The sequence below is a fragment of the Pinus tabuliformis genome, chromosome 7, assembly GCF_031772625.1.
Source record: "Pinus tabuliformis cultivar Carrire ecotype Pingquan chromosome 7, CPIR1, whole genome shotgun sequence".
In the NCBI taxonomy this organism is placed as follows: Eukaryota; Viridiplantae; Streptophyta; class Pinopsida; order Pinales; family Pinaceae; genus Pinus; species Pinus tabuliformis.
The window spans coordinates 941913474-941939095 of NC_142293.1; positions in this window are offsets into that span (position 1 = coordinate 941913474).

Consider the following 25622-nt stretch of genomic DNA (forward strand, 5'->3'; position numbering starts at 1 on the left):
TCCAGAAGTTATTTTGAACGTGATATAATGTCAACCTCAAGTGCCATAGAATTCGCCTCCATAGCCACATGTGTGGTTCCTAGGATAGGCAACTATGGTCACCAACTCGTATCAGAATTCAGGCGGAATAGTCATGAGGTACGATCCAACAAGTAAGAGAGGGGGTATCTCTCGTCCTTATCTTCACTAACCCTCATGCTTTACTCCCAATCATGGAGTTTTTTCGTTCTCCCTAATGCTATTGTATTTTGCTCATTAATAAAACTTCTATTTTTGTGATTTAGAGCGGCCTTAGAAAGTTAACTCTCCTCTCGCCTAATCCACAGCCTTAATAATCCTAAACTTTTTGGTGTATTCTCATGACAATACAAAAGTTCTAGTTTATTTTAATTAAGCACTTGATTTTAATGGTTGTTCTTTTAAGTCAAGGATATAGATGGAAGTGAAACCAATGGTGTTTATATGACGCAAAAGAAATCAATGAAAAACTAACTACATGAATGCAATCATTTGTTCTTCGATGAAAATAGATCTCTACGTGGGTTCTACGAAAATTCTAAAAAGCAAAATAATTTTTCCTTTTCTTTTTTTGAAACACACTTCACACATAGAAAAACTAAAAATACTATTGATGCTTTAACAATGCAAACTACCCTAATGCAAGGTGTAATGAAGATGCAAGATCCTAAATCACTCTAAAAAAATAAAAGCAATTGTTTATAACTATTAATAAGCCAACTTAAGTATTGAAGAGGATACAAATTTTGAATACAAAATTCTCTCCAAACAAGAAGGACAAATTGCAATTCACTTTCAAAAATCAAAAGAAACCAAAATAAAACTTGGCAAAAGAAAATAAAAACAATGTTTTTTGAGATCTTTTCTTTTTCAAGAAACAACCAAAACAACTTTTTTAAATCACTCTAAATGCCACTAAAACTCAAAGATCAAAAGAAGAGCACAAGGAGTCCTTGCAAGTTACAAACTCGAAAATGAACGAAAACTTGAGCAAAAAGGCTTAAACGTGTACTAAACGACCCAAACAGTAGCAAAGAACTTGACAAACTGACCAAGAATCCAAGAAAGAAATACTTTCAAATTCATCAAAAAGACTTTCAAAAAGCAAGAAAAGCTATAAGGCCACAAAATGATGGAAAGCAAAGCAAGTAGACCAAAAACCGAGCTTGACACTAAGATTGAAAACAATCTCCTATTCTAGAGGACCAGAACAATCAAGAACTTCTAAATGAAGTCTTGTGTGCCAAAACACCAATTACAAACTCGCTGAAAAATCAAACCTAGGCCAAATATTTTCAATGAGGAAGAGACTTTGAAACAGTAAGCTTGCAAAATAATGAAATTCTTCAGACAGAAATTGACCACTCAAAGACTAAGCAGACCAGGAAACAAATCTTTCTGGGCAGAGAGATTTGAAAAACAATGCAAAAAATGGTATACACTACCGTGTTCAAGCACAGAGGCATGTACACTTGCTTCTGATAAGGGAAACTCACATCTACGCGGGTTCACTTCATAGAAACGAGCATGTGTACGCTACTGTAAACAGAGTAAAATTTGTATGAAAAGCTTTGCAAGAAAAGTAAAAAACAAAGCCAGATCAAAAAGATCAGACTTAAGGTCTGAGACTCTAGTAGACCAAATAAGACTGTAATAGCAAGAAGACCAAATACTGAGCCCGGATTGACACTGAACAACCTAAACTAGGAATAACAAGATTGTTATCCCCAGTGGAGTCGCCAATTATGTTATGGAAATAAGTACCCTAGGGCTTTGGGTTAGAACCCCAACAGAGAAAAAGTAGACTACAAAAAGAAACACTCATACAACTCAAGAAAAATACTTATATAAACAAACTATGCAAGAGCGACCATACCCGGATTTCCTTCGTTCGAGTAGGTCCCGCAAGTTTCAAACCCTCTGCAACTCCTGATGTTCTTCAGACCTGAAAATCATTCAATTTGAACATACATAGCAGTATAGAGGTAAAGCATATTCATGAAATTTAACTTTATATCATATAAACTAATGATCAGTTATACATCAAAATAAAATTCATACATGAATTACAACACGATTTGATGCATAAACAAAGTTATTTTCAGAAACAAGATAGCACTTCTTTTATTGCAGTAAGCTATAAATAACATGGAGAGAATTCATCTGAGTCTTCTTCTTCTGGCTCCAAGCGGAATCATCCTCCGAATTCGTCCTATCCCAGCTTTCAACAATCTTCTTCCATAACCAACACCATGATATCTCAAGCAAGAGCAAGAATATCTATAATCAAGGAAACAAGGGTTTCCTGAAGCTTGGGGAAATGCATGAGGCACAAGGATACATCAGACTGAGTCAGGGATAATATCAATATAATAACTCTATATCTTCTCTTCCTTAAGGCCTTCCCATAGAAGTTTATTTATACTTCTCCCAATTAGTTTTTTAGTTGGGAAACAATTGGGCCACGGGAAATAGGAGGTAATCAACAGGTAAAAACCGTGAACTCTGCCCATGATTAAGGAAATTTAATTTTTTTTAAGTGTTTTAACACATATACGTGGGTTGGGTATTGACTAACCCATGTGTACACACTTTTATCTCAGGGCAAAGTAGTGTACAGGGAATAAAACATTGTTTTTAATATATTTGGACCAAGTCTGGAAGGAGGGGTTGCCCTAGGCCATAAACCAAGCATAACAAATACCAAGGGTGATAAATGGTGCTATAACAGGCCTAGTAATCCCAAGATGGGATATGCGATGAAACCTGGAGAGTGGGTCTTGGTTTAGGGCCTAGCGATCTGGTGTGGATTGTGGTAAATCTTGAGAGACTAGGAGACAGGAAAATTCCTCATGGTGTAGGTGGAGAAATCTAGTGGCATCCATGCTTTTTTAGGCCTAGTGATCTAGTGAAGGCCATGGTAAAACTTGTTATTACATGTTTATTGTTTGGCCTAGTGATCTGGGATGGATTATGATAAATCCTAGTTTCTATTGATGAGGGTGAGGTAATATAGCCTAGAGATGCCCTGGTTTGTTCTATTGGTTTGATTCCCACATTCATCCTTGGAATATGGCACTGAGGTAAATGGCTAAAGGGAGAATTGGTTCAACTAGTCTATGGTCGAGTGGAACGTGGTAGTCCCATACAGGGTTGGATTTTGCATTCATTAATAAGAGGTCCTTTCCTTAGTATCTTATGTGTAAATGTACTAGTTTATATGTGGATTATATGGTTGATGTATCCTTGATATTTCTATTGTTATTATGTTGGTTATAAGCATGTAATATGACATTGATGATGTATGGATTTCCTCATGTTTTCATTTGTAAATGAATGAACAATGTATCCATGACCTAAGAGATGATAATGTAGCTAATGACATAAGGGTACAATGCTTCTTTGTGATTCTCAGTTAAGTATGAGACCATGTTGACATTGTTGGACCTACCAACATTCAGTGGATCTCCCCGATATGAATTCCAACTAGACCTCACACCGTTTGGAGTAGGAGTGCCATTAGTGGGTGGTAGTGTAATGCCTTGACCGTGATAGTGCACAGAGGAAAGTATGATAAGTTTGGGTGAGAGCAAGCGTGTGACCCCGCGGAGAGTCAAGTGCAATGCATCAAGGTTCTAACACACGGAGGGGAAAAGGAAGTGTGCCCCTTAGAATCCTATAATAGTACACAGCTTGAAAGGAACACACGAGCAGAATGACATCACGAGCTAAAATGCAGAATAGTCCACAAATTAAAGTGATGAAGTAATCCAACAACATGCATTCAACAAGATTCGTACAAATTCATACAAAGTAGTTCATAAGCATATGCATGAGTTAAATAAAATGCATTGCCAATGCAAAAAGAATAGTCCTACTAATTAACAACATATGCATGAAAGCTTGTTGGCTCTAATATTATTATTATAAGTGAAAATTCCATCCATACTTACGCAATAGGGTTTTTTTTAAGAATTTAATATTTTTCCTATATATAATATTGTAGGCGACTATTCTAATTTGAAAATTCATACATATGGAATGTAGGTAAATATTCAATAAAAAAACATGTAATTTTTTTTTTTTTTTGAATCAGTGACCGGAGAATCCACAGTATGAACATTTTTATACCAACGTTTCAAATCCCAAATGGGATCCATCATCAGGATATGAGAATGATGATGATTAAAATTGGTAATTTTTGGAGAATATCATCCATTTAATCATATATATGTAAAAAATAGGCGAATTTTTACCCAAATTGGTGAATATTTTTTTATAAAATGTCCAAAAAATAGCCCATTTGTAAAATTTCGCCCCTAAAATCACCATTTACGGCCACTAGCCCCAATAGTGGAAAATTATAGTCAAGCACTCCTACTCCTCCAAAGAAGTATACTCGCTCTATGCTATGGAGAAGCCAAGGCTCTTCACAATACTCCCAAGCCTTCTCTAAGCCTAAGCCTAGCCAAAATCATGGCTCCCAAAAGCATGTTCTATGAGTTATGAGGTTCTATTTATAACAAAGGGTGGAATGACCCTTGAAATTCCCCTTTGTGACCCTTTGAATTCCCTCATGACTCTTCAACTTCTTTACTAAATGACACATTACATTTCATGATGACTTTCCATATTCCAATATTTACAAATAATATTACATTTTCCACATGTACCCATATAATAAAAAACAGGCTAGATACATTCTAACAAGATACAACACTATGATTCTAGAGTTTGGAGAAATTCGCTCAGCAACATCCACTTGATGCTTCTAAGTCACATATCGGTGCCAAGCTTGGTACTCTTTGATAGTGTCCCCAAACTGTTTGATGGTGTCTTTCTCGAAGCATACTCTTGCCTCCATGGCATCCGAGTATACGGTCTTGGAACCTATATTCAACTAGTTCTGAAGCATGAGAAGCATGGTGTTGACCTTCGTAGCACCACCAATGTACTTCTGCACGTTCAACTCCAAGTCTTCCCTGGTTGCCTCTCATCTTAGCTTCTCCACGTACTCATTGATCTCTAGCCAGACTTGGTTCTTGGGTTTATGTTAAAATTGGAAACCAGGGAAAAACTTCATGTGGGTCATATTATTCATGGCTGATAATATTTTTATTAGATTCCTCTCATCGAGAGGTGTAGGATCGATATAAAGATCATCTGATTCCGATAAGTATTCATGGAGATATGAATTTATTTTGATTATGGAATTATTATCAAGCCGACCTACAACTCATGTAGGCTCAGAAGCCCAACAGTCGCATCTATTCACCCACCAACGTTGTGTATAAATATAAGAGGACTTTTCCTCATTTGGACTCACTCATCTCATCACATCTCTCTCTCTCTCTCTACTGCGCAGAAATGAGTCTCTTCTCTACTGCGCTGAAATGGGTCTCTCTCTCACACATGTGAAGCCGGAAACTGTTGAATTTGAAGCTGCAACTGCAGAAGTAAATATTGAATTGCATGGCCTAGAAGATCTCCTCTTTGGAACTGCGTTATAGGTTCTTCTGAACCTCCTCTGAAAGCTGCAACTTTTGGTGGTGGAATGAAGTCAATCCGACAAACGGTTTGCAAGATATTGATTGCCCTAGTTTGAAGCCAGAAACTGCTGAAACTGAAGCTGCAACTGCAGAAGTAAAGATTGGCTTGCGTGGCCTAGAGATCTCCTCATCTGAACTGTGTTGTAGGTTCATTTGAACTTTTGGTGGTGGAATGAAGTCAATCCGACGATCGGTTTGTGAGATATCGTCTGCCCTAGTTTGATAATGAAGCCGCTAATGCTGATGTTGCTAATCTAGGGTTTGCTACTGATGATATGAATCAGATTTATTGTACTATTTCTCTTTGTTGAATCATTGAACATAAAAGAAGATTTGATCAAATGGTTTCCCACACATTGTGGGGTTTTTCCCTGGCTAGCCACCACATCTTGTGTCTCTTGTCTTGGCTTGTTTTCTGTCGATTATTTAATGTTCTATCTGCACTTTACTTTATGTATATGTGATTGCTAATCTGTGGAATATAATAAGAAAAAGAAGTAAACTGTTATAAGAATAGAACATACCATAACTTAACATGGTATCAGAGCTGAGGTGAATACAAAGCCCGAGCAAGAGCAAGAGCAATCATCGAAGAGAAGAATGGAAAGGCTATCCTAAAAGAACTATGGGGTCCTCAACACTCTTTCCTACCGAAGACAAGCTCCTTGAGAAAGCTGACTATCACAGATGGAAGATGTCTATCGATCTAACCCTAGAAGATCAAGGAGTGTTGGACCATGTAAGAGGCAATATTGTTGAGCATCCATCAAATGCATCCATTGCTGCTTGGAACAAATGGAAAAATGGAGAAGTCAAGATAGAAGATCATCCGAGACTCTATCGACAAGCACTTGGTGTCCTACATATCTGAACTGGACACCTCCAAGGAAATCTATGATAGACTAGGAAATGGCACTCACGACTCTTGGAAGATTACCATCCGAATGGTATGTGTTCAGGACTACTCTTCTGAACTATAATGTAATTCCTGGTTTCAAGGAATTAATGGCTAGATGCATTCAAGAAGAAACAAGGGAAGAAGTGCAAGAAATGCCCATGCCTAAAGGTCCTCCTGTTGCCTTTTCTTCTCATGCTAAGAAAAGAAATAATTCTGGGACTAAATCAAAAGGAAAGGCTAGACCTAAGGGTGGAAGAAAAGGACGATGTTACATCTATGATAAAGCAGGTCACTATGCAAGGGTGTGCCCTAATAGAAAGGACTCACATCGGGACAATGATCAAAATCCCTCTTATGGCAAATCAAAGGAATGACAAATTCAATAGCAAAGGTAAGAGGAGAGTTGGGGATCGAGGAAGAGGACAACCATTCAAGAAGGCTAGAAAGTCCAGGATATATTAAATTCACCTGACCTCAAAAAGAACCTAGTGTCCATCTCGGCAATGGAAGACAAAGGCTACAAGGTAACCTTTAGAAATGGCAAGGTACGTATATGGAAAAATAATGTTAAATATGCCTTTACTCTTGGGTTTAGTGTTGATTCATCATATCAGGTTGATGGAAGTCCGCTAGGTGTCATGTCTTGTGACACAACTCTTCAGTCCAAACTTTGGCATCAGAGGTTTGCCCACCTTCATTACAAAGCTCTACTTGGTGTAAAACAAATGGTGACAGGGGTGCCCGAATTCCAAGTAGACAAAGAAGGTGTATGTCCGAGATGTGTCGAAGGAAAGCCCAAAAGGGGACCGTTCCCCTCAAGCCAAAGCAAGACCTCCGATGTATTACAGTTGGTTCACTCAGGCATATCTGAGGCTGGCATTAAGAGGGAGACTACTACACCACATACTCCTGAGCAGAATGGTGTGGCAGGAAGGAAGAACCATACGATTGTGGAAGCTATCCGGACCATGCTACATGATCAAATACTTTTGAAGTTTCTATGGGATGAAACTACAAACACTGTCGTATATGTGCAAAATCGATGCCCTCATCAAGCATTAGGTTCCAAGACTCCTGAAGAAAAGTTCACCGCAAGGTGAACAATCTTCCGAATTTGAGTAGCTCTCAAAAAGCCGACACTAGGGAACCGAAAGAAAAGGATGATGAATCAATGCCTGATGTAGAAGAACTCATGGATCTGATTGATTCTCATCCACATGAGCCTTCCTCTTCTAGGAAGAGGCCTTCATGGCTTAGGGGGATACTTGATGACGTTGAAGGACATGCTGCACCTTGAGGAACCTTCCATCAAAGTAAGAAACTTAACAGGTATCAGGGATACCGACCATCATGAGCACGATCATACAAAATGAGCCTTCATCATTCTCAGATGTCGTCAAGCATTAACTATGGAAGGATGCTATGACCATAAAATATGAGTCTATTATGAAGAATGATGTCTGGGAAGTAGTTCCCAGACCCTAGACAAGACAATTGTTACTTCAAAATGGCTTTACAAGATAAAGCATGCAGCAAATGGAAGTATGGAAAAGTATAAGGTTCATTTTGTTGCTTGTGGTTTATCCCAAAAGGAAGGTATAGACTATGATATTTGCACCTGCTGCCAGATATACGACCATCCGCTTGATCATAGCCCTTGTGGCTTCACAAGGATGGAACCTACATCAGATGGATGTCAAGACTGCGTTCTTGCATGGTTCTATTAAATAAGAGGTCTATGTGGAGCAACCTGAAGGATTTGAGATTTATGATTGAAAATCTCATGTATGCAGGTTGAAGAAGGCTCTCTATGGGCTGAAGCAAGCACCCCGAGCATGGTATGAGAGGATCAACAGCTACTTGATGAAGCTAGGATTCACTAGGAGTGAAGTCAATCCTAACCTTTACTTTAAGGTTGAAGATGACAAGCCTCTCATACTGGTGTTGTATATGGATGACCTCTTTCTAACAGGTGCAAACCCTCTCATTCACAAATGTAAGTGGGAGCTGGCTTCTGAATTTGAAATAAAGGACCAAGGACTTGAAGTATGGCAGAAGCCAAGGGAAATTTTCCTATCTCAAGGAAAATATGTGGTAAAGATATTGGAAAGATTTGGTATGATGGACTGCAAGCCTGTGACTACCTCGAGGATCTTAACTTTTAGAAGTTATATGGTAGTGATGTAGGAACAGACTTGGGAAATGCCTCTGAGTTTCAAAAACTCATTCGCATTGACGTTCTTGGTGAAACTCCGTCCAAACATATGCTTTGCAGTTAGCACTGTGAGCTCATATTTGGTTGAGCCTCACTGCATTGATGCCAAGAATCTTTTGAGATGTCTTCAAGACACAATCTCTCATGGATTAAGATACATTGTCAGAGATGTGAGACTACTTGGATATACTGATGTTGATTGGGCAGGCAGTGTAGTGGACTGTAAGGGCACTTCCGGGTGTTGTTTCACCTTGGGATCTGCTTCAATGTCCTGGATGAGCAGGAAGCAGAAGTCGGTGGCTTTGAGCACCGCCGACGCAGGATATATTGTTGCTAGCATGACCTCGTGTGAGGCAGTCTGGTTGCGAAAGCTCTTCAGTGAGCTATTTGGATTTACATTGGATACCATTGTGATTCTCTATAACAACCAGAGGTGGGATTCGATTATTGAGGAATCCCGTATTTGTTGATTTCTCCAGCAAATAGACATCATCTGGGATATGGTAATTTGATGAGCAAGGACGCTCCATCCCATTAAGATGATGTACAGGTTGATACACCTTATCAAAGCCCCGAAGAAAGATCTAATCTGTGATTTTCCCAAACGACTTGGAGTCAGCAAGAAACCCTTGTACAAGGGTCCTACATGTTGCATACATTGAGCTCTAGGAGCTCTGAGGGCTTGCAGTTCTTACTGGAACAACATACGACCACAGGGTGACTCACCCTCCCCTGGTGGTGCACACTGGAACAAGATGATTCGCTCTCTTGTGGGACAAGATGATTCGCTCTCTTGTGGAACAGGATGATTCGATCTCTTGTGGAACAGGATGATTCGCTCTCCTATGTAGCAGGATGATTAGTTCTCCTGTGAGGCCTGGATTGATGAGTTCTCCATGGCGATTTTAGCAGGATTGATGTGTTCTCCTGTGAGGCCTGGATTGATGTGTTGTCCATGGCGGCCTGGATTGATGTGTTCTCCATGGCGATTGTAGCAGGATTGATGTGTTCTCCTGTGAGGACAAGATTGATTAGTTCTCCTGTCGAGGCTTCCTACCCATGCAGTCTGGGACTCATGGGAAGTACCTCTCATTTGATCAATGAGCAGGGAAATGAAGCTAGGGACCATAGTAGTACCGATGGATGCATCGTTGTATCTACCGTACTCCCTACACTAGGATGACCTCCATTGATCTAGGATCAATGATACTGGTCTAAGACCAGTGGTAGGAGTTGTACCATACTATGACGCTGACTTCAGGTAGGTTGAGACTGGTCTGGGACCAGTGGTACATACTCCGAGACTGACTTCGTGTCAGTGCAATACTGGTCTGGGACCAGTGAGAGTGGTACATACTATGACGCTGACTTCGGATTGGTTGAGACTGGTCTAGGACCAGTGGTACACTCTCTGAGACTGCGATACTGGTCTGGGACCAATGGTAGGATTTGTACCATACTATGACGCTGAATTTAGGTCGGTTGAGACTGGTCTGGGACTAGTGGTACATACTCCGAGACTGACTTCGTGTCAATGCAGTACTAATCTGGGACCAGTGAGAGTGGTACATACTATGACGCTAACTTCGGGTCAGTTGAGACTGGTCTAGGACCAGTGGTACACTCTTTGAGACTACGATACTGGTCTGGGACTAGTGGTACACTCTCTGAGACTACGATACTGGTCTGGGACCAGTGGTAGGAGTGGTACTTACTATGAAGCTGACTTCGGGTTGGCTGAGACTAGTCTGGGACAAGTGGTACGCACTCTGAGACTGAATTTGAGTTAGTGGAGGATGATACTGGTCTAGGACCAGTGGAGTTGTACTCACTATGACGCTAACTTCGGGTTGGTTGAGACTGGTCCCAACAAGACAAATCAGATCGAGCAGAATAGAGCAGAGTAGGGCAAGGGTTAGGCTATACAGGGCAGTGCATTTGATGGATGAATAGTAACGACCGATAGACAGATTGCAGATGAAGTTCTCCCTGGTTGAGAGGGAGTGTTAAAATTTGAAACCAGGGAAAAACTTCATTTGGGTCATATTATTCATGGCTGATAATATTTGTATTAGATTCCTCTCGTCGAGAGGTGTAGGATTGATATAAAGATCATCCGATTCTGATAAGTATTCATGGAGATATGAATTTATTTTGATTATGGAATTATTATCAAGCCGACCTACAACTCATGTAGGCTCAGAAGCCCAACAGTGGTATCTATTCACCCACCAACGTTGTGTATAAATATAAGAGGACCTTTCCTCATTTGGACTCACTCATCTCATAACATCTCTCTCTCTCTACTACGCAGAAATGAGTCTCTTCTCTACTGCATTGAAATGGGTCTCTCTCTCACACATGTGAAGCCGGAAACTACTAAATTTGAAGCTGCAACTGCAGAAGTAAAGATTGACTTGAGTGGCCTAGAATATCTCCTCTTTGGAACTATGTTGTAGGTTCATCTGAACCTCCTCTGAAAGCCACAACTTTTGGTGGTGGAATGAAGTCAATCCGGCGAACGGTTTACAAGATATCGACTGCCCTAGTTTGAAGCCGGAAACTGTTGAAACTGAAGCTGCAACTGTAGAAGTAAAGATTGACTTGCGTGGCCTAGAATATCTCTTCATCTGAACTGCGTTGTAGGTTCATTTGAACCTCCTCTGGAAGCCAAAACTTTTGGTGGTGGAATGAAGTCAATCTGACGATTGGTTTGTGAGATATCGTCTGCCCTAGTTTGATAATGATGCTGCTAATACTGATGCTGCTGATCTAGGGTTTGCTACTGTTGATATGAATCAGATTTATTGTACTATTTCTCTCTGCTGAATTATTGAAGATAAAAGAAGATTTGATCAAATGGTTTCCCCACACATTGTGGGGTTTGTCCCTGTCTAGCCACCACATCTTGTGTCTCCTGTCTTGGCTTGTTTTCTATCGATAGTTTAATGTTCTATCTACACTTTACTTTATGTATATGTGATTGCTAATCTGTGGAATATAATAGAAAAAGAAGTAAACTGTTATAAGCATAGAACATAACATAACTTAACAGTTTAGCATCAGTGAGGGAATCGATTGATGGGATCATGTGCTTTCTCACCATGACATCCAAACTATTGTACAACCTCACATATGAGGCTTGTATGGTGCCGATGAATGGGGCGAGCTACTCGTAGTTCTGGATCAAAATTCAGACCTTCACTTTCTACAACTTTGTCTGTGGCTTCATCTTCTTTTCTAAGTTAAGTGGGGACCCTTTGTACCGCATTTTCCACTCTTATACATCAGCGATGGCAGCATGTATGTTCTTGAGAGTTTGAACAAACTCTTTGCTCCACTATCAGAAGTCATGCACAAGGAAAATTTCTTTATGTGCGGTGACAAATTTGTCATAGAGCTTCCACATGGTATCACCAAGTGTTTATACTTCAGAAAATATCATTGTCCTCATCTCCTACAATGCGGAAACTGCATTTTGCATTAACGCTCAGAGCCGTTCTGCCTCTTGCCTAGTAGCCTACAAGTTCTTTTCCAGTTGTTCATTCTCAGTTGTCAGGTACTAAACATTTGAGCTTGTTTCTCCTGCATAGGCCAAGCTGTCTTGGGAAATGGAATTTTGATGCTTCCTCATGTCCAACACTATCATTGTTTCCTTTATGAATGCAAGTGATGCTCAATCATCTATAAATTCCTTCCTTCGCACCTATACGATCTTCTTTTGCAACTCATCAAAAGATAGATTGTACACATCCATGACTGGATCATCATCAAGGAGAATAACATCTCCTTGCTCATTGAGGGTTGGTTCTGACATTACAAGTGGCAGAGACTAAGTGATGACCTATGGCCCTCTCAGCATCAGGTTAGTGTCTTCATTCTATGGCTCTTTTTCCAACTCCATTTCTATCGCTTCAATCAATTGCTCAATCTACTGAGAAAGCTCCTGATCTTGCATCTGTTCAATCTCTTCCTGATTGTTCCAATTCATCAATCTCTATTGGAATTGTTTCCTCTTTCATTGTGCCTTGCATTTGTTCTTCTTCCTTCTTCTTCTTCTCTTCTCTTTCTCTCCTCCTCAACTCTCATTATTCCTTTAGCTTCTTTTCTATCTCCTGCAACTTCAGTTCTATTTCCTATAGCCTCTTCTTTTGTCTCTTCCTTCACTCTTGTCTCTTCATCTGTTGCTTCCTCTTTTCTTCCGCTGCCAAATCTTCCTTCTTCAGTATAGTATCTTCCTTCATATTACTACTTTTCTCTCCCTCTGGGTTCGCAACAACCTTCCTCTTTCCCTTGTCCTTCACTGGATTGTTGCCTTCTACTATTGTTGTTGTTTCTTCCAAAGTTGTTTTTGTTTGTAAAGAAACCTTCCAAGTTCTCACTCTACTGACTGGCTCATTGAGTTTGGAGTCAATGTAGTAGTACCTCCAAGGTAACTCCTCTGGCCAATGAAATGTCTCATGGATCCATGGAAAGTACACTCTCGTACATTGGTCCTTGCAAATACCACAGGGATCATATGGATTAAAGTCCTTGGTGCTAAACTCAAATTTCACTATGTTCCTAGCCTCGGCATATGCATCTTTCAAGTTCTTAATATCGTATAATCTGGCCCACAGAGGAAGAGCAGGCCATGGCACTTTCTTCTTCCTATGTAGTCCTACTAACAACCCTCTAGCGAGGTGGTATGAAACTTCTTGCATGATCATCTTGTCAGTGGCATACCTTGGTAGAACATGCAGAGGATTCTCTCCACCAAACACTCTGATGAAGGTGCCACCTAGTGAGGTATACCAATCTACAAAGTTTACTATTGCCTCCATTGCTTCACAGGACATGCAAGGTGGATCATGCTCAAAGATAATCTTGTAGAACATGATGATAAAATAGCTCGTTAGCCTTTCCATCACTCGATAGATGTAGTCAGAAAGAAACTTACAATAGATGTTGATGGTCATCTCTTTTGGTGTCCATGTCCATATCATGTTAGGGAACTACTGCTAGGCACAGGTCGCAACATGTAATTATGCGGACATATAAAACCTTGCTTGCTCATTCTTGGGTGGATTCAGAGCCTTAGTCTTCAACTGATCATCCAACATATCCGACCAGTTGAATGGCCTCCCATCATTCACCAACTGTCCAGTAAGACCACCCACCCTTCAGGAAAGGTTTTTGTTTTCTCTCAACCATATATTGTATAGGAAAAGATGATTAAGAACTAGTAAGCCTTCTTGAGGGACTTCGTCTTATAAACATGGGTAGGTGTCTATCTAAACTTCAACGAATATTTCACCTAATGCTTGATAATATATCTCATGTTCACATAGATATGGGTAGCATAGAAGAGTGATTCCGTGTGCTTCACCACCTTGTACAAGTGATACATCTGTTGAAAGTTCTCTACCCTAAAGTTGGAAAGATCTCTCCTACTGGCACTGCTCAATTTCATAGTCTATTCATCCATGTGTGAGACAATCCAACTGATGATGTCTGCACATGGGAAAGTGGGGTAACTGTACACAACCTTGTATAACACTGTCCATTAGATGCTAATATAAACCTGTCAGTCCTCTAATTTTGTCTTGAAGTCCTCTGCAAAAGTTTCTTTGATTTGTTTCCATGTCAGCATTGTACCCTTCTCAATGAACAACTGAGTATCTACATATATTGTAAAATCCACTGATATTTTCTCAACTTCTTCCCTAGTACTTCTCTTCATGGTTTCCTTTGATGCAACTCTTTTGGATGCTATGTTAACTGTAACTGCTAGAGAGATGCTCAATAATTGTTGTACCTATGGGACAAAGATGACACTCATGAAAAGAAAATGTTAGCTAAAAACAAAACAACTTCAAGATAAGATCAAGCAGCAAGTCGGGCTCATGATGGGAAGTATCGTGCAGTTTTGGCTGACCAAGGGGACTGGATGACTGTGGGAACTGCACAGTTCTAGCAGTCAGTTAGGAATCTTGATGACTGGAACTACGCAATGCATAGTTTAGTCTGGGCCAAGGCTAGCTCCTAGAAGTGCGTAGTCTTAGTGGCCAAGCTGGGAGGCTGGCTCCTGGAACTACGCAGTGCATAATTGGAGCTAGCCCAAGTCAATCTCTGCACAATTCCAGAAGCCAAGGTAGAGGCCTTGATTCCCCATATTGCGCAGTGCAAGAAGTGAAGTGTGAGATTCAGGAAAGGGGACCTAGCTCTGCCCATGGGGAGTGTGAAAAACAAGAAGATTTGAAAGATAGTGTGATGTTGAGTGCAGATTTGACTAAGTGTTTATGGATGCATGTGAATTAAGTGCAGTGATTGATTAAACTAAAGGAAAATGAAGCATGTGAGAAGAGTCACAAAACAGCAACCATTGGTGCAAACCCACGAAAACTCATGCGACACTTGGGAAAGGTAATCTAAAACTTGAAACAACCCTTCTACAAGATAAAACAAGTTAAAATGTGAGCATTCATTCAAAGAAACAAGTGAAACAACACTCTCATGAGATAAACAACAAAAAATGACAGAATAACGACAGAAAAACGGTAAAATATGAGAAAACCAAAACTCACCTAGAAAAGCGACAACGATTGCACCGAAGGATCGTTGATCTCCTCGAGAATGCTAGAGCTCTGAGACCAAGTGTGGAAATGAGCTATAACAGTGTCGATTAAATAGATTTTTTCAAAGTTAGGGTTTATGACGCGCATGCCTAAAATCAAGGAAAAAATGAAACTTTACGGCAGTTTCTAAAAATAACACAAGTGCCTCCTCCAGGTTACTAAAAATATATCCATATTTTTTAGGGATTATTTTTTTCTTGTTTTCTTTTTTTCTTTCTTAGGAAAAACAGTCATGCATTACCCAAAAATATTTCAAAACTTTAGGAAGGACTGGGCAACTCTCTGGCTCATGCACTGCACAGTTTCTCAGCACAGTGAGGTCTGCACAGTTTCTAGGCTCAGTGTTGGGCTTCCCCTCCATGAATGCGCATTTCCATAGCTCAAGGCTCACTGGCAGTTAGGACTATGCAATTCCCAACAAGAAGGCAAGTTGCCTTCAAGAATTTCGCAGTTCTCTAAGGCAATCCAAGCGCTGTTAAGGGACCAAGTCAGAAGATTGGCTTGTGGATTAGAAAATGAATATGAGAAAAAAAAAGCCAAGATGAAAGAATATGCCTCATTTGAAGCACAAGTACCTAGATCAATGCAATATGAGTTGTTTTGGTTTAGAATGAAGGATCAAAAATCGAAGGATAGGCAAAATTTTGGAGGGTGGTTGTAGTCGCTACAACATTGCAAACACACTGGTAGAACTCCAACTCTCTGTATGGACCTTGTCTCGTGCAAAACGAGTCTAATTGTTCCAGAAGTATCGTTTATTTCTTTGATTATCATAGATTCTTCACCTATATTGAGTTAAATATGTAGCCCCTACCATTCTCTTTATCGACAACACACATACCAATCCAAGTCAAAATTAGTTGTTTCGATTAGGGATGAGGGGTATATAGATGCACAAGTAAAATAGACTATCATAGTTTTAGTTTCATCTCCGGTGTTGCTCTACTGCAAACAGGCCTGGACAGTATCCTAGTGGATTCACTTTAGGAATACAAGCATTGCTCCACTTCTAGCGATCTTGGACAGTACCCTGGCGAAGTTACTTTATTCACCTCTCTGCGCGGGAAGCATTTCTCTTCTTTCACCCTTTATTTTATTTTTTTCAATTTTAAAAATAACTGTGTATAGGCACTTATTTATTTCATGAGGTGGAAGAGGGATCCTGACTTATTGAGAGCAAAAGAGGTTGTCCCTTCAGAGAAGGATATTTATATGTACCTTTGACATACTTGTTAAGGTTTTCCCTCTCTCCTTACTCTACTTGAGTGAGTTGAAAAGGTTACCAAAAATAGAAAACTAATTAAAGTAGGTGGTACTAGTTAGGAGTGCAAGCATCGTGATTTCACCATGAATCTCTCTGAAAGGAATGTATTTTCCATCAAGGTATCATCAACTAGAAGAAATAGACAGATAAAAAAGTGTTGATAGTTGTACAAGTTCCTCTTGGACTTCACCCTTCTTGTCTAAGAATCCAAACATGGTTTCATGTGGGAACTAACCTACGAGTGCAAAAGAAAACAAACAAAGGAAATAAGCAAGACAAGGTAAACAAATCAAGAAACAAACAAGAAAAGAAAAACTACTCCTACTCCTAACCTAAGAAGAACATAGGCCAACTCATGTAAAGTGATAATTCCAATGAAGCCATTGGCGCATTGGTTGGCCCATGTAGGTGAGAGCATGTTCGATAAGAAAGATATACAAGAAAACCAACAGGAAAGAAAGATAAAACAATGCAAACCAATACTTTAGAATCTTGAATGCATCTGCACCAAAGTAAAAAAGGGAAATCACATGAAAGACACTTTGCGGATCTAGCATGTTGTCCTAAAACATTATGAGTGGAAGAGAATCATGTACACACCTTCAAACTTGGAAAACGAGCAAACATAAAGAAAGAAGAAAACTTATTTTTCACAATAGTGCTTGCTACATATGACTCCTCCAATGCTTGGGCAATAGGATCGTGTGATTTCGTTGGAGGATGTGAAAATGGTAAAATAGATTGATTTTCAATGTCAACAACAAATTGATGAGGAGCATGGAAGGATTCAACATATTTCTATCCAAAGTGGAACTGATATCAAGGATACGAGAACCCAACATAACCATGACCTCGGGCTAAAGTGCCTCAACAACTTGAGGAGTTTCCAATTCATCAGAAGATGGATCATCAAATACTGGTGGCTTAGAAAGAACAATAGTAGACAAATCAACATCATGATCGGATGAATGAATGAAAATATCACGACAGCCATGATCAGAAAGTTCAAGATGATGGACAACAACATCCTCATGATCTGACGAATCGTACAGTTGAGATGATGGAAAACGATAAATTTCACCCTCTATGTTTTCAGAAAGGTAAGATGAGGGGTTAGGAGGATTAGGGAAGATAGATTTGTCCTCTATGCATTCAAATGAAAAATTGGCATTCCAAGTTTTCTTCGAATGATCGGAAATAGAAACATCTGGAAATGAATTTTCACTAGATGGAAAAAACTGACAGAATCATGGAAGATGTTAGGATAAAGAAGATGAGGTGCAGATAGAAGGAGGTCATCGTTCACCACAGGTTCTTTCTTAGACTCCCATGCATACTCATAAAAAATTATATTGCAGGTTGGTTTTTCAACACCAACTCCATCCAAAACTTGATCCTCGTGAACAACCCAAGTGAGGTCCAAGACAAATGAACACAACACACCAAAATCTGGAGGATGAAAGGGACCGAAGGACATAGGATGAGGAGATAACACCACATGACAACCATCAGAGTTACATTCCAAATCTGATCTTGAGCAGGTGGGGTAGGAGGAGATGGTGATAGATCAACAGGTGCATGGTCAACTTCTCCCACGAAGCTAGAGTTGTTTGATGGGAAGGGGACAGAGGGTCACTTGGGATAACAACCTTGTCCATTTCAAATTAAGAAGCTATAACACCAGGGTATGTTGGGAGAGGTTCAAAATATTCCAACTCATGTGGATTCTCATAAACGTGAACAAGATATTGAAATATTTCATCCAAGAATTCCCAATCAACTTCATCTTCAGAAAATTCAAAACAGTATTGAAGAAAATGATCGTGAAAACCTTGAAGAGATTCGTCGAGTGATTTTCACAATTTTAAGATTTTTCTATTAAGTACCTTACAGTCGTAAAGAACGAAAGCACGACATGATTCTCTAAAAATTGATCAAAATAGTGTATAGAGGTTACAGGAAATGTGTGACACCATTGCTTTACACACCCTTCGAATGTGAAAGTGAACAACCCACATGCAATATCATCAGTTGGGAAATCATGCCTCTCACAGAAACCAGCAAAAGCAAATGTGTTCCTGAACAAGTTTGTTCCACCCTCACCATTAAACTTAAAGTCATGTAAAATTCTCATTGGCACTTCAAAATGAGCAAATTTAGAAAAACATGTCGGGGTTTTGATTTGGAAAGAAGTCATGAAATATGTGCAGAAATTCAAAACAGACTTCAAGGGCTCAACTTGTCATCTGGCCCTCCTTATAGCACTAGAAATGTTGACGATACTGGACCCAACAACATTCAGGAGATCTCCCCGATATGAAGTGCTAACTAGACCTCACACTATTTGGAGTAGGAGTCCCAGCAGTGGGTGGTAGTGTAATGCCTTCACCACAATAACGTGCAAAGGAAATTATGATAACTTTGGGTGAGAACAAGTGTGTGACCTCACAGAGAGTCAAGTGTGATGCATGAAGGTTCTAACACATAGAGCAGAAAAGGAAGTGTGCCCCTTAGAAGCATGTAATAGTATGCAGCTTGAAAGGAACACACAAGTGGAATGACATCACAAGCTGAAATGTAGAATAGTCCACAAATTAAAGTGATGAGTTAATCAATAAACACGCATTCAAAAAGATTCATACAAATGCATATAAAGTAGTTCATAAGAATATGTGTGAGTTAAATAACATGAATTGCCAACGAAACAAGAATAGTCCTACTACATTAACAACATATGCATGAAAGCATGTTGGCTCTGATATTATTATTATAAGTGAAATTTTCATCCATGCATACACCATTAACGACCAATAGCCCCAATAGTGGAACATTACAGTCAAGAACACCTTCTCCTCCAAAGAAGTATACTTGCTCTATGCTATGGAGAAGCCAAGGCTCTTCAAAATAATCCCAAGCCTTCTCTAAGCGTAAGTCTAGCCAAAGCTTGGCTCCCAAAAGCATGTTCTATGAGTTATGAGGTTCTATTTATAACAAAGGGTGGGGTGACCCTTGACATTCCCCTTTGTGACTCTTTGACTTCCCTCGTGACTCTTCAAATTCTTTACTAAATGACACATTACATTACATGATGACTTTTCATATTCCAATATTGACACTTGGAATTTCACTTACAACATATTTACAAATAATATTACATTTTCCACATGTACCCATATAAGACAAAATAGGCTAGAGACAACCTAACAAGACACAACACTATGATTCTGGAGTTTGGGGAAATTCCATCTCAACAACATCCACTTGATGCTTCTCAGTCACATATCAGTGCCAAGCTTGGTACTGTGTGATGGTGTCCCCAAACTATTTGATGGTGTCTTTCTAGAAGTGGACTCTTGCCTCCATGGCATTCAGGTATATGGTCTTGCAACCTATATCCAACTCATTCTGAAGCATGAGAAACATGGTGTTGACCTTGACAGGACCATTTATGCACTTATGCATGCTGTGTGTGTTCAACTCCAAGTATAATCAGATCATCAGAGCAAGAGTAGAACATGGCACTTTCTTATTCCTATACAGTCCTGCTGACAACCCTGTAGCGAGGTGGTATGAAACTTCATACATGATCAAATTGTTAGTGGCATACCTTGGTAGAACATGTGGAGCATTATCTCCACCAAACACACTAATAAAGGTGCCACCTGGTGAGGCATATCAATCTGCAAAGTTTACTATTGCCTCTATTGCTTCTCAGGACATGTAAGGTGGATCATGCTCAAAGATAAGCTTGTACAATGGGATGATGAAATGATCAGTTAGCTTTGCCATCACTCCTCGATAGCTGGAGTCAAAAAGAAACTTGAAATAGATGTTGACAGCAGTCTCTTTTGGTGTCCATGTCCATGTCCAACTCATGTTAGGGAACTTTTGGTGGGCACAGATTGCATCCAGTAAGTATGCGGACATGTAAAACCTCTCTTGTTCATTCTTGGGTGGATTATGAGCCTTAGCCACATGGGTCTTCAACTGATGAGACAACAGACCTGACTAGTTGAATTCCCTCCCGTCATTCACCAACTCATCTAGTAAGAACACCCACCCTTCAAGAAAGGTTTTTTTTTTCTCTTGACCATATATTTTGTAGGCAAAGATGATCAAGGAATAGTAAGCCTTCCTGAGGGACTTCATCTTGTAAACATGGGTAGGTTTCTATCTAAAAATTGATGACTCTTTCACCCAGTTCTTAACAATATCTCTGGTATTCACATATTTATGGGTGGCATAGAAGAGTGAGTCCATGTGCTTCACCAACTCCGGCAAGTGATACATCTGTTGAAATTTCTCTATCTTGAAGGTGGAAATCTCTCTCTTGCTAGCACTACTCAATGTCATAACCTTTTCATCCATGTGTGATACAATCTAGAGGATGATATCTGCACATGGGAAGGCGGGGCACCTGCATGTAACCTTGTATAACCCTGATCGCTGGATGCTAAGATAAACGTACTAGTCCTCTAAGTTTGCCTTGAAGTCCTTTGCAAAAGTGTCTTTGATCTGTTTCCATGTCAGTGTTGTACCCTTCTCAATGAACAGTTGAGTATCTGCATATACTGGAAAATCCATTGATATCTACTCAACTTCTTCCCTACACTGCTCTCGGCAGTTTCCTTTGATGCAACTCTCTTGGATTCCATGTTAACTGTAACTATTAGAGATATGCTCAACAATTGTTGTACCTATGGGATAGAGAGGACACTCATGGAAAGCAAAAAAAAAATCAAGACAAGATCAAGAAGCAAGTGTGGCTCATGATGGGAGGGATTGCGTAGTTTTGGTTGACATAGGGGACTGGCTAACTGTGGGAACTGTGCACTGCACAATCACACCAGACAGTCGAGAAGTTTGATGACTTGAACTACCCAATGTGGAGTTCTGTCTGGGCCAAGACCAGGAGAGACAACGCATTGCACAGCCTCAGTGGCCAAGATGGGAGGCTAGCTCCTAGAACTATGTAGTGCACAATTGGAGCTAGCCTAGTCCAAGCCTGTGTAATTCCAGAAGCCAAGGCAGAGGCCATGAGCTCCCAGATTGGCAATGCAAGAAATGGAGTGTGAGATCTGGGCAAAGGGACCCAGATCTGCCCATGGGGAGTGTGAAAAACAAGTAGATCTGAAATATAGTGTGATGCAAAGTGTATATATCACTAAGTGTTGATGAATGCATGTGAAACAAATGTAGTGATTGATTAAACTAAAGGAAAATGAAGCATGTGAGGAGAGTCGTCACAACAGCGACCGTTGCTGAAAAAATAGGAAAACTCATGCGACACTTGGGAAAGGAAATCTAAGACTTGAAACAACACTTCTACAAGCTAAAAACAAGTTAAAACTCCAATAGTCATTTAAAGAAACAAGTGAAACATCACTCTCACAAGTTAAACGACAAAAAGCGATAGAAAAAGCGGCAAAAGACGAGAACAACAAAACTCACCCAGAAAAGCGATGACGATCGCACTGAATACTCCTTGATCTCCTCGAGAATACTAGAGCTCCAAGATCGAGTGTGCAAATGAGCTCAAGCGGCGTTGATTAAATAGATTTGGTCAAGTTAGGGTTTATGATGCTCGTGCCTAAAATCAAGGAAAAGGAAACACTTGGCAGTAGTTTCTAAAAATAACGCAATTGCCTCCTTCAGATTACTAAAAATAGATCCCTATTTTTTAGGTATGCTTTTTTAATTTTTTCCTATTTCAGGAAAAACTACCATGCATTACCGAGAAAGTTTGCGCAATTCTGGGAAGGACTTCAAAACTCTCTGTCTCATGCACTATGTAGTTTCTACGCACAATGGGTTATGTGCAGTTTTTGGGCTCAATGTTGGGTTTCCCCTCCATGACTGCGCATTTACAAAGCTCAAGGCTCACTGGCAGTCAAGATTGCACAATTCCCAACAACAAGGCCAAATTCCTTCAAGAATTGTGTAGTTCTCTAAGGCAAGCCTAGAACTGTCAGGGGACCATGTCACGAGATTGGCTTGTGGGTTATAAAATGAACTAAGTGAGAAAACACAAGATAATATGATAAATAGATAGATGTAGACATCATAGATAGATGAAGATGTCAAAGATAAATGGTTAAATCTACTAGAAAGATATTTTTATGTTCATGATTTTTCTAGCCGGGAAAATATTAATTTTTCTCTTCTCAAAGCCACCCTCCACGTCAAGGACTAGTGGGAAACCTACTAAGAGCAAAAGGATGAAAGTATGCCCTCACTATTTTTGGTTGCACCCACTAGGGATTCATTCTGGGACGCCATCAAGGAACATTACTACCCTGTTGGGAGCTATGAGGATAAATACATAAAGTGGACCACACTGCGATAGGGAAGGGACCAAGACATGCTAGATTTTACCAATTTTTTTCATACCCTTCGCACAAAGTTGGGTATCAAGGATTCTTAGAAACATTTGTTAATAAAATACCATGATTGCCTGCATAGGTACATCTAGGATGAGATGGAGCTCTTGGACATCTCCTTGCTCAGCACAGCATACTGATACATTGTTAAGATCGAACAGAAGCTTAAACAGAAAAATTGAGATTTTGGATCTGTGAATCCAAAGCAAGGGAAAGGCGCCCCCAAACTGCAGAGCAAAGGGCAAGGCCAAGGCAAGGTGACCCAGGAGAACCTTTCAAATCTGCAAGCAAAGAACAACACCACGAAGACAAAGAAGGACGTGGGAAAGTGGTGTGAGTTCCATAAGATCTCCACTAACAACACAAGTGAGTGTTGGGCCAAGCAGTCACTAGTGGTTGAGCTGAAGGATTATGAGTCCGACACATGTTCTGACTCTGAGTCAAAACCCGACAAGGGGAATGAAAAAGGGAAGAAGATCATTGAAGTGGATTTGAGTGCCATTGTGGCCACCACCAAGATCCAGAAGAGGGGGAGCACCTATTCCACTCATAGATGTGGGTGAAGGGTTCTCTGCTGCAGTTCATTGTCGACATCGAGAGCCAAAAGAACTTCATTTCAGTAGAGTTCGTGAAGCATTTGGACCTACCAACTACAGCACACCCATAGTCGTATACCATCAGGTGGCTTCACCAAGGATGAGAACTCTGCATCAGCTAGTAGTGTCACCTTCCCTACAGCATCAATCCCTTCATGAATGAGGTATTGTGTGATGTTGCTCCTCTTGAAGTTTGTCATGTATTATTAGGACAACCATACTTATGGAAGTGCCATGTTGTATATGAGTCTAGACCTCTCTCTGTTATTATTTCTTTCGGTACTAACTTATAAATGATACCAGAGGTAGCCCCACCTACCATCATCTCTTTGATCTCTACTAAGAAATGCATTAAGGTCATCTTCCATACTGGGATTTTTTCTTTATTTGTGATTCACTCTCAAAGTAAGGGGAAGGTCATAGCCACATCCATGGCCCCTAGGAAGGGTTCCTCCAAGCAACAGATGAAGGTGGATACAATAGTGGAAGAATACAGGGACATCTTCTCCTCACACATAGAGGTACCATTGCATTGTCAGGTCAAGTAATTAATCGATCTGAGTCTTGAAGCACCTCTACCCAACGGGCGGATATATCATAGTTTCATTCAAGAAAATGAAGAGATCAAGTGGAAAATCTAGAAGTTGTTGCAGAAAGGGCACATTCGACCAAGTACCTCGCCTTGTGAGAGCCCGATTATACTTGCACAGAAGAAGGGTGGGACCTAGAGAATTTGTGTTGATTATTTGGCACTAAAAAAAATCATTATCAGGAACAGGTATCCAATCCCATGGATTGATGACCTACTAGACCAAATCAAGGGAGCCAAGTATTTCAACAAGATCAATCTGAAGTCTAGGTATCACCAGGTTCCAATAGAGTTGATAGAGGTATCGAAGACCACCTTTAAATCCAAGGAAGGCCTTTTTGAATGGTAGGTTATGCCCTTCGGGTTAACAAATTCCCCTGCTACTTTTATTAGGCTAATGGATGACATCTTGTGGCCCTTCACCAACTCATTCGTGGTGGTTTATCTGAACGACATCCTCATCTTTAGCAAGATTTGGGAAAAACACTTGCAACACATTTGATAGGTCATTCAAACCCTTCGGCAACACAAACCGTGTGCCAACTTGGAGAAATTCACTTTTCCATGAGCCAGGTCCAATAATTGGGTTACATCATAGATGAGTGTGGCATACATGTGGACCTAACCAAGATCTAAGTCATTCAGGATTGTCCAACCCCGACCACTCTAACGGAGCTTCGCATCTTTTTGGGCCTTGAAATTTTATATCATAGGTTCATGCTGGGATTCTCCCATATCACTTAGCCTTTGAGTGACATTACTGAGGGTGGGATGAAAGTAAATTTTTCTTGGTTCGAGTCCCAACAAAAGGCGTTTGTTGAGGTGAATCATTGCCTCTACTCTGCATCGATACTCACACTACTAGACATGAATAAGCCATTTGAAATCAAGACAGACGTCGCAGACTGTGTTATTGTTGCAGTCCTCACCTAGCATGGGCATCAAGTGGCTTATTATAGTGAGACACTTTCTGATACAATTTGGAAGTACCCCACCTATGAGAAAGAGATGTATTCCATCATGAAGTCTTGCAGACAATGGAAGCACTACATTCTAGGGAAGGAAACAGTCATCCACAGCGATCACCGACCTCTTTAGATTATATAGACACAAGGGAAGTTGTAGAACAATCGCCATCAAAAGTGGTCTACATATCTGCAACAATTCCACGTGAACATCAAATACAAAAAGGGTAGCACCAATCATGTTGCAGCACTGACTACTATTCTCAACTCTTGTGATCACGAGACCTATGGATGGCTGCAACTATACAAAAATGATCCAGAGTTCGCCTCGACATACCAAATTCTAGTAGCTAGCAAGCAAGTTCTTGATTTCCACCTCCATGATGCATTATTCTTCTACCTGGGCCACCTTTATGTTCCATCAAGCGAGCGTGCCAAGATGATTTGGGAGGTGCACTACAGTTGGGTCACAAGACACTTTGGTGTGGAGAAAATTGTGGTTGTACTACAAAAATACTTTTACTGGCCCAA